Below are 13,641 nucleotides of genomic sequence, written 5' to 3' on the forward strand. Positions count from 1 at the left end.
CTCTCTCTCAATAAATAAAATCTTTTTTTTTAAAGATTTTATTTATTTATTTGACAGACATAGAGACAGCCAGCGAGAGAGGGAACACAAGCAGGGGGATGGGAGAGGAAGAAGCAGGCTCATAGCAGAGGAGCCTGATGTGGGGCTCGATCCCATAACGCCAGGATCACGCCCTGAGCCGAAGGCAGACGCTTAACCGCTGTGCCACCCAGGCGCCCCTCAATAAATAAAATCTTGAAAAAAAAATTTTAATCTCTAAAACTCGAAAGCAAAAGAAACAGATGAAACTGTGTATCCGGTAGATAGCATAACACAGAGAGGAACCATTCCAAGAAACATTACAGCTATAATCTGGCCGTACACAACTCCTAAATCATTTTCAGTAATCGTATTGTTGATGGTGCCATTGATATTGTTATTCTGAAACTGCTTTGTGTTTCCAGAGTGGCTAAAATTAACAAGTCAGGAAACAACAGACGTTGGCGAGGATGTGGTGAAAGGGGAACCGTTCCTCTTACACTGCTGGTGGGAATGCAAACTGGTGCAGCCACTCTGGAAAACAGTATGGAGTTTCCTCAAAAAGTTAAAAATAGAGCTGCCCTCTGACCCAGCAATTGCGCTACTAGGTTTCTATCCAAAGCATACAGTGATTCGAAGGGGCATGTGCACCCCAATATTTACAGCAGCAATGTCCACAATAGCCAAACTATGGAAAGAGCCCAGATGCCCATCAACAGATGAATGGTTAAAGAAGATGTGGTCTGTCTCTACAGTGGAATATTACTCAGCCATCAAAAAGAATGGAATCTTGCCTTTTGGAACGTGGATGGAACCAGAGTGTATTATGCTAAGCCAAATGTCAGAGAAAGACAAATACTGTATGATTTCACTCGTATGTGGAATTTAAGAAACAAAACAGATGAACATAGGGGAAGGGAAGGAAAAATAAGATGAAAATTGAGAGGGAGGCAAACTGTAGGAGAAACTGAACTCTGGGGAACAAACTGAGGGTTGCTGGGGTGGGGGAGGGATAATTGGGTGCTGGGCATCAAGGAGATGTAATGAGCACTGGGTGTTATATAGAACTGATGAATCACCAAATTCTACCTCTGAAACCAATAAAAAAATCAATACGAAACTGCCGTGTGTTTGTATAGTAATGAGTAATTATGTTGGTGTTGAGAACAAGGAGTTTTTGCATGGAGAAAGGAGCTGCCCCTCTAAGTTTGATGGGTTTAAATAAAAACACTGTAGTCCTGAATTTTTGAATTGGAGGTATGGCATGAACTCAGATGAGCATGGGGTTACCTGGGTGGCACAGTCATTTGAGCGTCCAACTCTTGGTTTTGGCTCAGGTCATGATCTCAGGGTCCTGAGATGGAGCCCCGCAAGGGACTCTCTCTCCCTCTCCCTTTGCCCCTCCCCCACCTCTCTCTCTCTAAAATGAAAAAATAAATTTTTTAAAAAATGTGAGTGTTTGTGTATTTCCTAGCTCTACTTACTGAAAAAGCCAAGGAGTAGGGAGTGACCAGCCTAGCAACAATGAGCACCTCTAGTCCCCAGATTGGAGTCTCCAAATATGTTTTTTGGGGGTTTTGTTTGTTTGTTTTAAAGATTTTATTTATTTGTTTGACAGAGAGAGAGACAGCCAGCGAGAGAGGGAACACAAGCAAGGGGAGTGGGAGAGGGAAGAGCAGGCTTCCCGCTGAGCAGGGAGCCTGATGTGGGGCTCAATCCCAGGACCCTGGAATCACACCCTGAGCCGAAGGCAGACGCTTAACGACTGAGCCACCCAGGCACCTCTCCAAATATGTTTTCACATTAAAAGGCAGATACCAATTTGGGGCAGACAGTGTATGTACAAGATGAGCCCAGACCTTCCTGTCACACCAGACAGCAAGGAAGTTTTCATAGACGGCTAGGGTTCTGTCAGCAAGAGGAGCCAACTTAAAGAGGTTCCCAGTGGCCAAAAATAGGACGATGTGAGCACCAAGAAGGGTAATAGCTACAATGGTATGAAACATAATAAATACGGGCAATCCCTGAGTACATTATGGTACTTGTATGAGTTTCCTTGAGCTACCCTCATAAATTAACACAAACCAGCTCAAAACAACAAATGTATTCTCTTACCGTTCTGGAGGCTACACGTCCAAAATCAAGGTGTTGGGGCACCTGGCTGGCTCAGTCGGAAGGGCATGCGGCTCTTGATCTCGGGGTTGTGAGTTCGAGCCCCATGTGTGGCATAGAGTTTCCTTACAATATTAAAAAATAATAATAATAGGGGCGCCTGGGTGGCACAGCGGTTAAGCGTCTGCCTTCGGCTCAGGGCGTGATCCCAGTGTTATGGGATCAAGCCCCACATCAGGCTCCTCCATTATGAGCCCGCTTCTTCCTCTCCCACTCCCCCTGCTCGTGTTCCCTCTCTCGCTGGCTGTCTCTATCTCTGTCAAAAAAATAAATAAAATCTTTAAAAATAATAATAATAGTAATAATAAATAAAAGGTAAAATCAAAGTGCTGCCATGGCCATGCTCCCTCTGATGGTGCTGGGGAAGAATTCTTCCTTGCCTTGTCCAGCGTCCAGGGGTTGCCAGCCAGGCTTGGCACCCCTTGAGTTATAGCTGTATCACTCCAATCTCTGCCTCTTTCTTCACATGTCTGCTTTCTGTGTGAGTGTATCTGTGTGTCCTCTGCGTGTAAGAACACCAGTCATTTGGGGCCACTCTACTCCAGTGTATTTCGTCTTAACTAACTACATGTACGATGACCTTATTTCCAAACAAGGTCACATTCTAAAGTTTCAGGTGGGTAGGAATTCTTCTGGAATGTTATTCAACCCAAGTAAGTACTTCATAACAAAAACAAAACAAAACAAAACAAAACCCACAAAAAACAATAAAACAAACCACCAATCTTGCTGGTTACCTTTGGAAAATGCTTGGAGACAAACTCATTTTTTTTTCTTTTTAGATTTTATTTATTTATTTGACAGAGAGGCAGCGAGAGAGGGAGCACAAGCAGGGGGAGTGGGAGAGGGAGAAGCAGGCTTCCCGCTGAGCAGGGAATCAGATGCGGGGCTCGATCCCAGAACGCTGGGATAATGACCTAAGCTGAAGGCAGACGCATAAGGACTGAGCCACCCAGGCGCCCCCAAACTCATTTTGGAAAACTAGTAAATAAAGGGAAAGAATGGAGCATTTATCTGACTTCACCTATATAAACGGTACTTCAAGGTCAGTAGTTAATAGGTGGGTTCAGCTAATATGTAGAACAGGAACGCTGGAGTCAGGTATCACCATTTTATAGCCCTTAATAATAAATGAATCTTAGCACTAACCACTGGTGATCGTTAACACCACAAAAAGAAACCACCAGACGTGTGACTCCAGAGGAAATACATTGGAAAAGAAAACTGAATCTGAATCTATCAAACCTTGAGATGTAATTTCCAGAGGAACATATTAAATGTCTACAGGGATACAGCCAACAAAATCAAGATTGTGACATTTAGGGGTGCCTGGGTAGCACAGTCGTTGAGCGTCTGCCTTGGGCTCAGGGCGTGATCCCGGCGTTCCGGGATCAAGTCCCACATCGGGCTCCTCCGCTGGGAGCCTGCTTCTTCCTCTCCCACTCCCCTGCTGTGTTCCCTCTCTCGCTGGCTGTCTCTGTCACATAAATAAATAAAATCTTCAAAAAAAAAAAAAAAGATTGTGACATTTAAAAAAAAAGATACTTAAAAAAGAATTAAAGGAAACCTTTCAAATCTCAAAGACTTGAGAGATTTATCTACTAAATCCAATGGATAGTCTTTATTTCCAAAAAGTCAACTGTAAAAAAAGGGGGGAGGGGGGCGTTGGGAAAATTTGGTAATCTCAAGGAATCATCATTTTTTTAAGGTTGATAATGGAATTATGGTTAAGTTTATAAAAAGTTTATCTTTTAGAAATACTGAAATATTTACAGATGTCACGTGTAATGTATGGAATTTGTTTCCAAATAATGAGGGTGGGGGACGGTGGTTGTCGATGACCCCAAATGACCCAAAAATCGATCATTGCCAAATCAGATGCTGTGTATATGGCGATATGCTCCACTATTGTCTGCTTTTGCATACGTTTGAAATTCCCATTAAAAAAAGCTTAAAATTATTTTTTAAATAATCAGAGAAATTTGGCCATGAATTAGGTATTTCCGATATTAAAGAATTATTGTGTTAGGTATGCTAAATGCCTTTTATGGGCATTTTATTAAGTCTTTCTCTTAGAGATGCGACCTGAAGTAATTACGAACAAAATCTTATGAGGAAGGGAATTCGCTTTAAAGTACTCTGGTGTGGGGACCCCTGGGTGGCTCAGGTCATGATCCCAGGGTCCTGAGATCAAGTCCTGCATCAGGTTCCTGTCTCAGCGGGGAGCCTGCTTCTCCCTCTGCCTGCCACTCCCCCTGCTTGCTCAGTCTCTCTCTCTGACAAATAAATAAATAAAATCTTTAAAAAATAAATAAAGTACTCCAGTGTGGGGAGTAGGGAGATGGATGACATATTAATGATTGATGTTGGGTGATAGGTACCTAAGAATTTGTCATGCTCTTCTTTTTTTTAGATTTTTATTTTCAAGTAATCTCTATCCTTAACATGGGGCTCGAACTTACAACCTCAAGATCAAGAGTCGCATGCACCACCAACTGAGGCAGCCAAGCACCCTATCTATTTTTCAATATATTTGAAAGTATCTTCTCTAAAGAGTTAAGATAGGGGCACCTGGGTGGCTCAGTCGGTTGAGTGTCTGCCTTCAGCTTAGGTCATGATCCCAGGGTCCTGGGATCCAGCCTCGCATAGGGCTCCCTGCTCAGCGGGAAGCCTGCTTCTCCTTCCCCCTCTGCCATTCCCCCTGTTTGTGCTCTCTGGCTCTCTCTATCTCTCTGTCAAATAAACAAATAAAATCTTTTTTAAAAAAGTTAAAAATAAAAACTAAGGACCATAAATATAATGTTTCTGTTAAGCTGTGGAATGCCAAAAGTTTTCAAGCAGCTTTCATCGTTATCAATATCAGTTAACGTTATTAATGTTCATGACACATAGCAGATGGACACGACATATTTTTTGAGTGAATGATCACTCCAAGAGTGCGTCAGAATCAAATGCGCGACATTCAAGAAGTCATGGGTCATCTAGGTAAACCCAGATTATTCTTCTTGATGTTAACTATCATGAAACAAATCACAAAACGTATGTAGTGTCTGCGAAATGTTTCAGGTTGTATACGGTGTAACAAAAAGCTAAGCATAATGCAAATTGCAAATTACTCTGTAGGAATCGATCTAGTGGTTCTCCATAGTCTCATTTCAAGGTCTTATTTTTGATCAAAGTGAGCGTCCCTGTGATACGTTTTTTATGAGTGCTGCTCGAAGACAAAGGAAGTGAACACTGAAGAGCCTGTTAGTGTTTCTCTCTGTGTGCTGACTTAGCACTCTCCCACGGGAGCCCTGGGAGTGTGCGTCCGCGATCACGTGCAAGTGGCTGCCATCATTCCCTATGACCCTGCTCACGGTCTCTTGTTTGAAGCCTTGAAGTTTGGAGTGATTTACAACCTAGCAATAGATAACAGATACATTAAGGACCAAGGTTTAAAAAGACGCAAGAATCCCTCCACGGGCCGGATTGAAAGGCCTCAGATTTTTTTCAGGAACAAAGTTTCGTGCAAAGACTCTAATTTTGATGCTGGCCAAAGGCAAGGGGATGTTCGAAAGGGTAGTGAAAGGGGAAGTGATAAATGTCAGCCACGGGCTCGTGCCTGCGGAAATGGGGGCTGGGGGTGGTGTCTACCTGCCTGTCCTTGCTTGCTGTATCGTATTATTGTTATTTGAAATCTTTGCCATCTCTTTCCTCCTCCTGCTCCTCATTATTCCATATAAGATGAGTTGCTGCTGGTTCTACTTCTGTTTGGTCCTCAGGTCGCAGAGCTCGAGATGCGACTGAAGGCAGAGGGCTCTTCCCAGAGGTCCTGAACTTGAAGACTTTGCAGTACCTGGACCAGATCCTATGTTTCTCTCCCGGAGACGGATGAGTGTGTTCTTGGTTGAGTGTAAGATTGTGATGGTTACATTACAGTAGGTGGGAGCACCTAAAAATATTTCCCAGTGGAAATCTGTCTGCACGTGAGTGCTGGGCAGCCAGATGACACGTGATGGATGTGGCAGGACCTGATCCTTGTCCTCTAGGATCCACTCTTGTCTTCCTTCAGGGTAATAGACTTTTAGCAGGGCCTGTATCTCCCAGCATGCACTGCAGCCTGGTGTGGTCACGTGACTAAGTTCTGGGAGGGGGTGTAAGAAGCGAGGGAGGGTCCCAGGATCATCCTGAAGAGACCCTGTGTGTGCCCTCCACTCCCTTCCCTCCATGTTTCTCCATCCTGTGCTTGGAACGTAACGTGCTGGCCAGGGCTCCATCTGGGTACACGGAGAAGGAGCTGGACCCTACAGCTTCACAGATAAGAGGAACATACCAGCCTGAGTTACTCATGTCTGGAGTTTTGCATACCAGTGAAATAAATTTAAATCTCGTTTAAGCTGTTGTCACTTTAGGTCCCTGTCATTTGCACTGAAACAAATCCTAAGGAATACACTGGATATCTTTTCATTTTCCCTGACCAGCCACAACTTCCCGTTCTTTTAGGGAGCTTCCTCTACCCCGTTCCCTGTGGTTGTGGTGGGCTGTGAGTCACTGGGTGGACTCCCTTTTCCCCAACAGGCCACCTCCCTCCCGGCCTCCTGCCAGGAATGGAAACCTGAGTGGAGACGTACCTGCAAACAGGTGAGTCTGTTATTGTGATGTCAGCGCCCCAGAAAGAAGATCCTTGAGGGCCCTGGATGGATCCTGTCCTTTCTGAGCCCCAGTGAATCAACTTTTCCTTAGAATCTGTGACCCTCGTTAGCATTCTCCCCACGACCATCTTTGTTTTTTCTCAATCCAGAGTAGCTTTCCATTGCCTTCAACCCGAGAACCCTAGCTGGTGATGTCCCCCCACCTTTCCTTTGTCTCCCCAGTTTTTCACCTCTGGTCATGCCAGTATCCCCACCCCGATACTCTTTAGTCACCATTGTTCCCTAACAAATCGTCCCATAACTTAGTTCCTTAAAACAACAGCAACCATTTTACTATCATCTCTCGCCGTCATGGGGGTTGAGTGGGCTCCGCTAAATGGTTCTCATTTGGGGTCTCTCATGTGTTTGCCATCAGACAGTAGCTACAGCGGCTGTCATCTTAAAGGCCTCCTGCATTTTCCAACATAGCCATTCCTTGACGCTAACTGGGTGTACAACGCAACTCAATTCTGACACTAACCACCTGGAGTTAGCATCAGACTGCACAGGTGTAACGTCTCAGTCCCACAGCATGGCCCCTTCTCAGACGCCAGCCACAAGTCCCGGGGACTATTCATAATTCTGACAGCCTATACATTCAGGGGTTCCCAGACCCCTGTTCAGGGTGTTCATTCACTAAAATGACTCACAGAACTCATGAAGCCACTATACTTATGGTTATGAGTTTATTATAAAGGATACAGGATACAAATGAACAACCAGATGAAGAGCCCAATAGGATACAATGGGATGCTATTCAGCCTTAACAAAAAAAAGAGGAGGGGCACCTGGGTGGCTCAGTCCGTTAAGGTCATGATCTCGGAGTCCTGGGATCTCGGGGTCCTGGGACCCCCCCCGGGGGTTCAAGCTCTCTACTCAGCGGGGAGTCTAATTTTCCCTCTACCTCTCCTTCTGCGCCCCCACTCATGCTCTCGCTCTCTCTCAAATAAATTAAATCCTTTTTAAAAAGATTTTAAAAGATTTTTAAAAGATTTTAAAATTTCAAATCTTTTTAAAAGATTTTATTTATTTATTTGTCAGAGAGAGAACACAAGCAGGTGGAGAGGCAGAGGGAGAGTGAGAGGGAGAAGCAGATCCCCACCAAGCAGGGAGTCCAACGTGGGACTCGATCCCAGGACCCCGGAACCATGACCAGAGCTGAAGGCAGACGCCCATCTGACTGAGCCACCCAGGCATCCCTCAAATAAATAAAATCTTTAAAAAAAAAGAAGAAGAAAAAGAAGAAGGAAATCCTGCCATTTGTTACCTGGAGGACAGTATGCTAAGTGAACTAAGCCAGGCACAGAAGGACTGACACCCCGTATATGAAGAATCTAAAATAGCCAAACTCATGAAAGCAGAGAACAGAATGGTGGCTGCCAAGGGATGGAGGGGATGTGGGGGGAACGGGGAGGCATTAGTCAAAGCGTACAGAGCTTCAGTTGCACGAGATGAATAAGTTCTCAAGATCTATGTGCACCACAGAGCCCATAGTTAACAGTACTGTATTGTAACTTAAACAGTTGCTAAGAATGCAGGTCTTGGGGCGCCTGGGTAGCGCAGTCGTTAAAGCGTCTGCCTTCAGCTCAGGGCGTGATCCTGGCGTTCCGGGATCGAGTCCCACATCGGGCTCCTCCGCTGGGAGCCTGCTTCTTCCTCTCCCACTCCCCTGCTGTGTTCCCTCTCTCGCTGGCTGTCTCTCTGTCACATAAATAAATAAAATCTTAAAAAAAAAAAAAAAAAAAAAAAAGAACCTCCAGGATATGGAGGAATCTGCTTTAGGGGCGCCTGGGTGGCGCAGTCGTTAAGCGTCTGCCTTCGGCTCAGGGCGTGATCCCGGCGTTGTGGGATCGAGCCCCACATCAGGCTCCTCTGCTATGGGCCTGCTTCTTCCTCTCCCACTCCCCCTGCTTGTGTTCCCTCTCTTGCTGGCTCTGTCAAATAAATAAATAAAATCTTTAAAAAAAAAAAAAAAAAAAGAATGCAGGTCTTATGTTTAGTGTTCTTTTTTTTTTTTAAAGGTTTTATTTATTTATTTGAGAGAAACAGAGAGAGCACGAATGGGGGGAGGGGCAGAGGGAAAGGAAGAAGCAGACTCCCTGCTGAGCAGGGAGCCCGACGCAGGACTTCATCCCAGGACCGATCATGACCCAAGCCAAAGGCAGACGCCCAACGCACTGAGCCACCCAGGTGTCCACGTTAAGTTTTCTGATAACAACGAACAATGATAATAGTAAGAAAGGAGGCAGGAGGAAAGTCTTAGAGGTGATGCCTATGTTTACGGCATAGATTGCAGTGATAGTTTCGTGAGTGCCTATGTAGCACCAAGCTCATAAAGTCATATACATTAAATATGCATAGCTTTTTGTCCATCATACGTCAATAAAGTGGTTAAAAACGAGTTGAAGAGGGGCGCCTGGGTGGCTCAGTCGTTAAGCGTCTGCCTTCGGCTCAGGGCCTGATCCTGGGGTCCTGGGATCGAGCCCCACATTGGGCTCCCTGCGCCACTGGGAGCCTGCTTCTTCCTCTCCCACTCCCCCTGCTTGTGTTCCCTCTCTCGCTGGCTGTCTCTCACTCTGTCAAATAAATAAATAGAATCTTAAAAAAAACAAAAAAACAAAACCGAGTTGAAGAGCATAAGGTCCAAGCTGAGTAAGGCAGGACTACATGCCTTCTCTTCACGGAACCGGGCACACCACCCCACAGTTCTGCCTGTTCACCAACCTGGGGCTCCTCCAGCCTCATTGTTTCAGGGCTTTCTTGTGGGGTTTCATTACACAGGCTCTGGCCACAAAATTGAACTCAATCTCCAGTCCCTCTCCTTCTGGGGGTCCGGGGGGGAGTGCTGAGGGGGCTGACCCTCCAGTCCCACGGATGGTCTTTCTGGTGCCCACCCCCGACCCTGAAGCCCTCTAGGGGTCCAGCCACCAGTCACCTCATTAGCATAAATTCAGATATGGTTGAAAAGTGGTCCTTATGAGTAACAAAAGACACTGCTCAGGGAATTCCAATAGTTCTAAGAGCTCTGTGCCAAGAACTGGGGATGGAGACCAAGTGTATTTATTATTATATCACACTTCCTCACTCAAGAATCTGGTCCTTGATGCGGGCTATTGGCTGGGTCCTCAGAAGAGGCTGGCAGTTGGAACAGATATATGTGACCTTTTCACGTGGCCTGAGCTTCCCCACAATATGGTGAGTGAGTTCCAATATCGAGCTTCCTGGAGATCCCAGGCGGACCTCTGGTGCCACTTCTCCATAGACATGGTCCTGGCCAGCTTCAAGGGAAAGAAGCACCGGTCTCATTTCTCAGTGGGAGGAGTGTCAATGTCACATTGTAGGAGGGCATATGGGAGAGGAGATCTCTGGCGATCGACTTGGGAATGTGCTACAAATATGGAAACCCAACCAATGCCTGTCCTTTCAGACCTGTGTCTCCCTGCGGTCTTGTCTGCATCATCTCCTTGCCCTCCCTCCTATCTTCCAAACAAAAAATGGTTTTTGTGCCAGGGCTCATGGCCTTATTATAAGGGAGGGTCCTTAAGGACGGACACCAGCTCTTCAAAATTTTATGACAAAAGAATAAATACATGGAGTAGTTTAGGGTAGTGACTAAGAGAGCAGGCTCTGGCATCAACCTGCTTTGGTTCAAAATGCCATTTGTGGGGCTGCCTCGCTCCTCAGTCAGTAGAGCGTGCAACTCTTGATCTCGGGGTTATGAGTTCGAGTCCCATGTTGGGTGTAGAGATGACTTAAAAATAAAATCTTAAAAGAAAAAGTTTCAAAGTGCCATTTCCCAGAAACCTGATCTTGAACAAGTTAATAAATGTCAATATGCCTTAATCTCCTCCTCTGTGAAATGGGTATAATAGTACTATCTCACCCATAGAGTTGTTTTGAGAATAAAAAATAATACACACTGGGGCGCCTGGGTGGCGCAGTCGTTAAAGCGTCTGCCTTCAGCTCAGGGCGTGATCCTGGCGATCCGGGATCGAGTCCCACATCAGGCTCTTCCGCTGTGAGCCTGCTTCTTCCTCTCCCACTCCCCCTGCTGTGTTCCCTCTCTCGCTGGCTGTCTCTCTGTCACATAAAAAAAAAAAAAAAATACACAAAAAGTATATACAGTGGGGCGCCTGGGTGGCGCAGTCGTTAAGCGTCTGCCTTTGGCTCAGGGCGTGATCCCGGCATTATGGGATCGAGCCCCACATCAGGCTCTTCCGCTAGGAGCCTGCTTCTTCCTCTCCCACTCCCCCTGCTTGTGTTCCCTCTCTTCCTGGCTATCTCTATCTCTGTCAAATAAATAAATTAAAAATCTTAAAAAAAAAAAAGTATATACAGTGCTTGGTAAATATTATTGACTAAATATTTGTGTTAATTATGACAATAACACATCCCCCTCAATACCCATAATGATACATGTGATGGTTACTTTTATATGTTAACTTGACTAGGCCATAGAGTGCCCAGATAGTTGGTTAAACATTATTTTTGATGTGTCTATGAGGGTGTTTCTGGATGAGATTAACATTTGAAGCTGTAGATTGAGTAAGGTAGATGGTCCTCCCCAAGGTGGGAAGGCTTAAATAGGACAAAAGGTGGGGTTAGACAGAATTATCTGACTTTGTAAGCCGGGAAATTGGTCTTCTGCATTCAGATTGGAATTGACACCATCAACAACTCTCTTTTAGTCCTCAGACCTTTAGACTTGGCCTAGAACTACCAGCGCTCCTAGGTCTCCAGCTTACAGCAGACAGTAGGTCATTCTCACCTGCATAAGTGCACAAGCCAATTGCTCATAATGAATGTCCCTCCCTCGTTCCCTCCCTCCCTCTTTCTCTCTTTGTCTCTTTCTCTCAAAAGGAGAAATATGTATATTTCTCCTGCTGGTTCTGTGTCTCTGAAAATCCTGACTAATGCAACACACATGACAGCATTTGTATTCACCCCATTATCAGTGTATCTGAAATTATACATATAAAATAAATATATAAACAAATACAGTATATAGTGTATATTTCAGTTAAAGCTTTCAATTGTAGCAAGAACTGAAAGATGGTCCTTATAAAGGTGATGTAGTGGGTAAGATGGTCAATAACATCTTCACGGGGAAAAAGCCACACCCAAGGAACTTTAGATGTTTGTGACAGTCCCTCCAAGCAGGGGTCTCCGTAGCGTTAACACATCCATTAAACCTGAGCTGTCCGGCGCAGTAGACACATGTGACTATTGACCTTTCGAAATTTACTTCAATTTAAATTTAAAAACAGGGGGTGCCTGGCTGGCTCTTGCTGGAACGTATAGCTCTTGATCTCAAGGTCATGAGTTTGAGCCCAACACTAGGGATAGAGGTTACTTAAAAAAATAATAAATAAATAAATAAATTTAAAAGCTGATTCAGTGGGCACCTGGGTGGCTCAGTCGATTAAGCATCTGCCTTTGGCTCAGGTCATGATCTCAAGGTCCTGGGATCAAGCCCCAAATCTGACTCCCTGCTCAGCGGGGAGCCTGCTTCTCCCTCTCATTCTCCCTCTATGCTCTCTCTCTCTCAAATAAATAAATAAAATCTTTTTTAAAAATACTAAAATGAAATAAATAAATAAAAATAAAAACTGATTCAGCTACTGGAAAACTTTTAAGTATCTTTACAACAACCGGAGTATGGGAACCTACTTTCCGAATGGTAAATTTTACAGAGTCTAAACACAAATCAAATATTTCTGATGAATTCTTAGCATCTGAATCTAAATGTGACATAAGTGTAAAATACACCAGATTTCAAAGACGAGCACCAAAAAAAAAGAATGCAAAATATCTCAATTTTTTATATTAATTACATGTTGAAATCATTTTTTAGTCCTACTGAGTCAAACAAAACATGTAATTAAAATTAATTGCATTATTCCAAACTCATCAAGTTATATACATTAAGTATGTATAGCTTTTCGTATGTCAATCATACCTCCTTAAAACGGTTTAAAAAAATTAGTTGCATTTGTTTCCTTTTGCTATTTTTTTTTTTTACAAAAGAACAAATACACGGTTTCATTTACTTACTTTTCAGTAAGTTTAAATCCTTGAGGGGCATGGTGTCACACAGAGTCTGTGGACAATGGCTTTAGCAGGAAGGTTGCTTTGGAATTTGGCACAAACCAAGCCACTGATGCATGAGCGGATTTCCTGAATTACTCTGGTTTTATACAGTTTGCCACCAGGAGTCACTGTGCTGTCCTTTGCTTTGTCACTTAAGTGTATGTCTTGCCTGGATAGAATTCAGTTTCATCTGGAACCTAAACACCTTCAATTTCAAGAAGAGCTGTGTGCTCCCTCTGCTTCCAGAGACCCCGCTTGTAGCCAACAAAAATGGCCTTGGACCACAGCCTTCCAGCCATATTTGTTTTAGGAGTCTGTTCCGGCAGCTCTCCCCGAGCTCCAAGGTGGTGGAAAGAGAAAGGCCTCCTTCTGCTCTTTTTAATGTTGCTTCTAGAACATTCTTTTTCTTTTTTTTTTAAGATTTTATTTATTTATTTGAGAGAGGGTGTGTGAGAGACAGAGAGCACAAGCAGGGGGGAGGAGTATTGGGAGAAGCAGACTCCCCACTGAGCGGGGAGCCTGATGCGGGACTCGATCCGGGGACCCTGGGAAGACATCCAACTGACTGAGCCACCCAGGTGCCCCCCCCCCCCACACACAGAACATTCTTATGTGGTTTGCATTAGATTTCTGTTGGACATTTCTAGGCAGATTAGCTGGCATGACACACCACTCCTAGGAACCTTAG

Source organism: Ursus arctos, unplaced genomic scaffold (assembly GCF_023065955.2).
Source record: "Ursus arctos isolate Adak ecotype North America unplaced genomic scaffold, UrsArc2.0 scaffold_2, whole genome shotgun sequence".
NCBI classification, from domain to species: Eukaryota; Metazoa; Chordata; class Mammalia; order Carnivora; family Ursidae; genus Ursus; species Ursus arctos.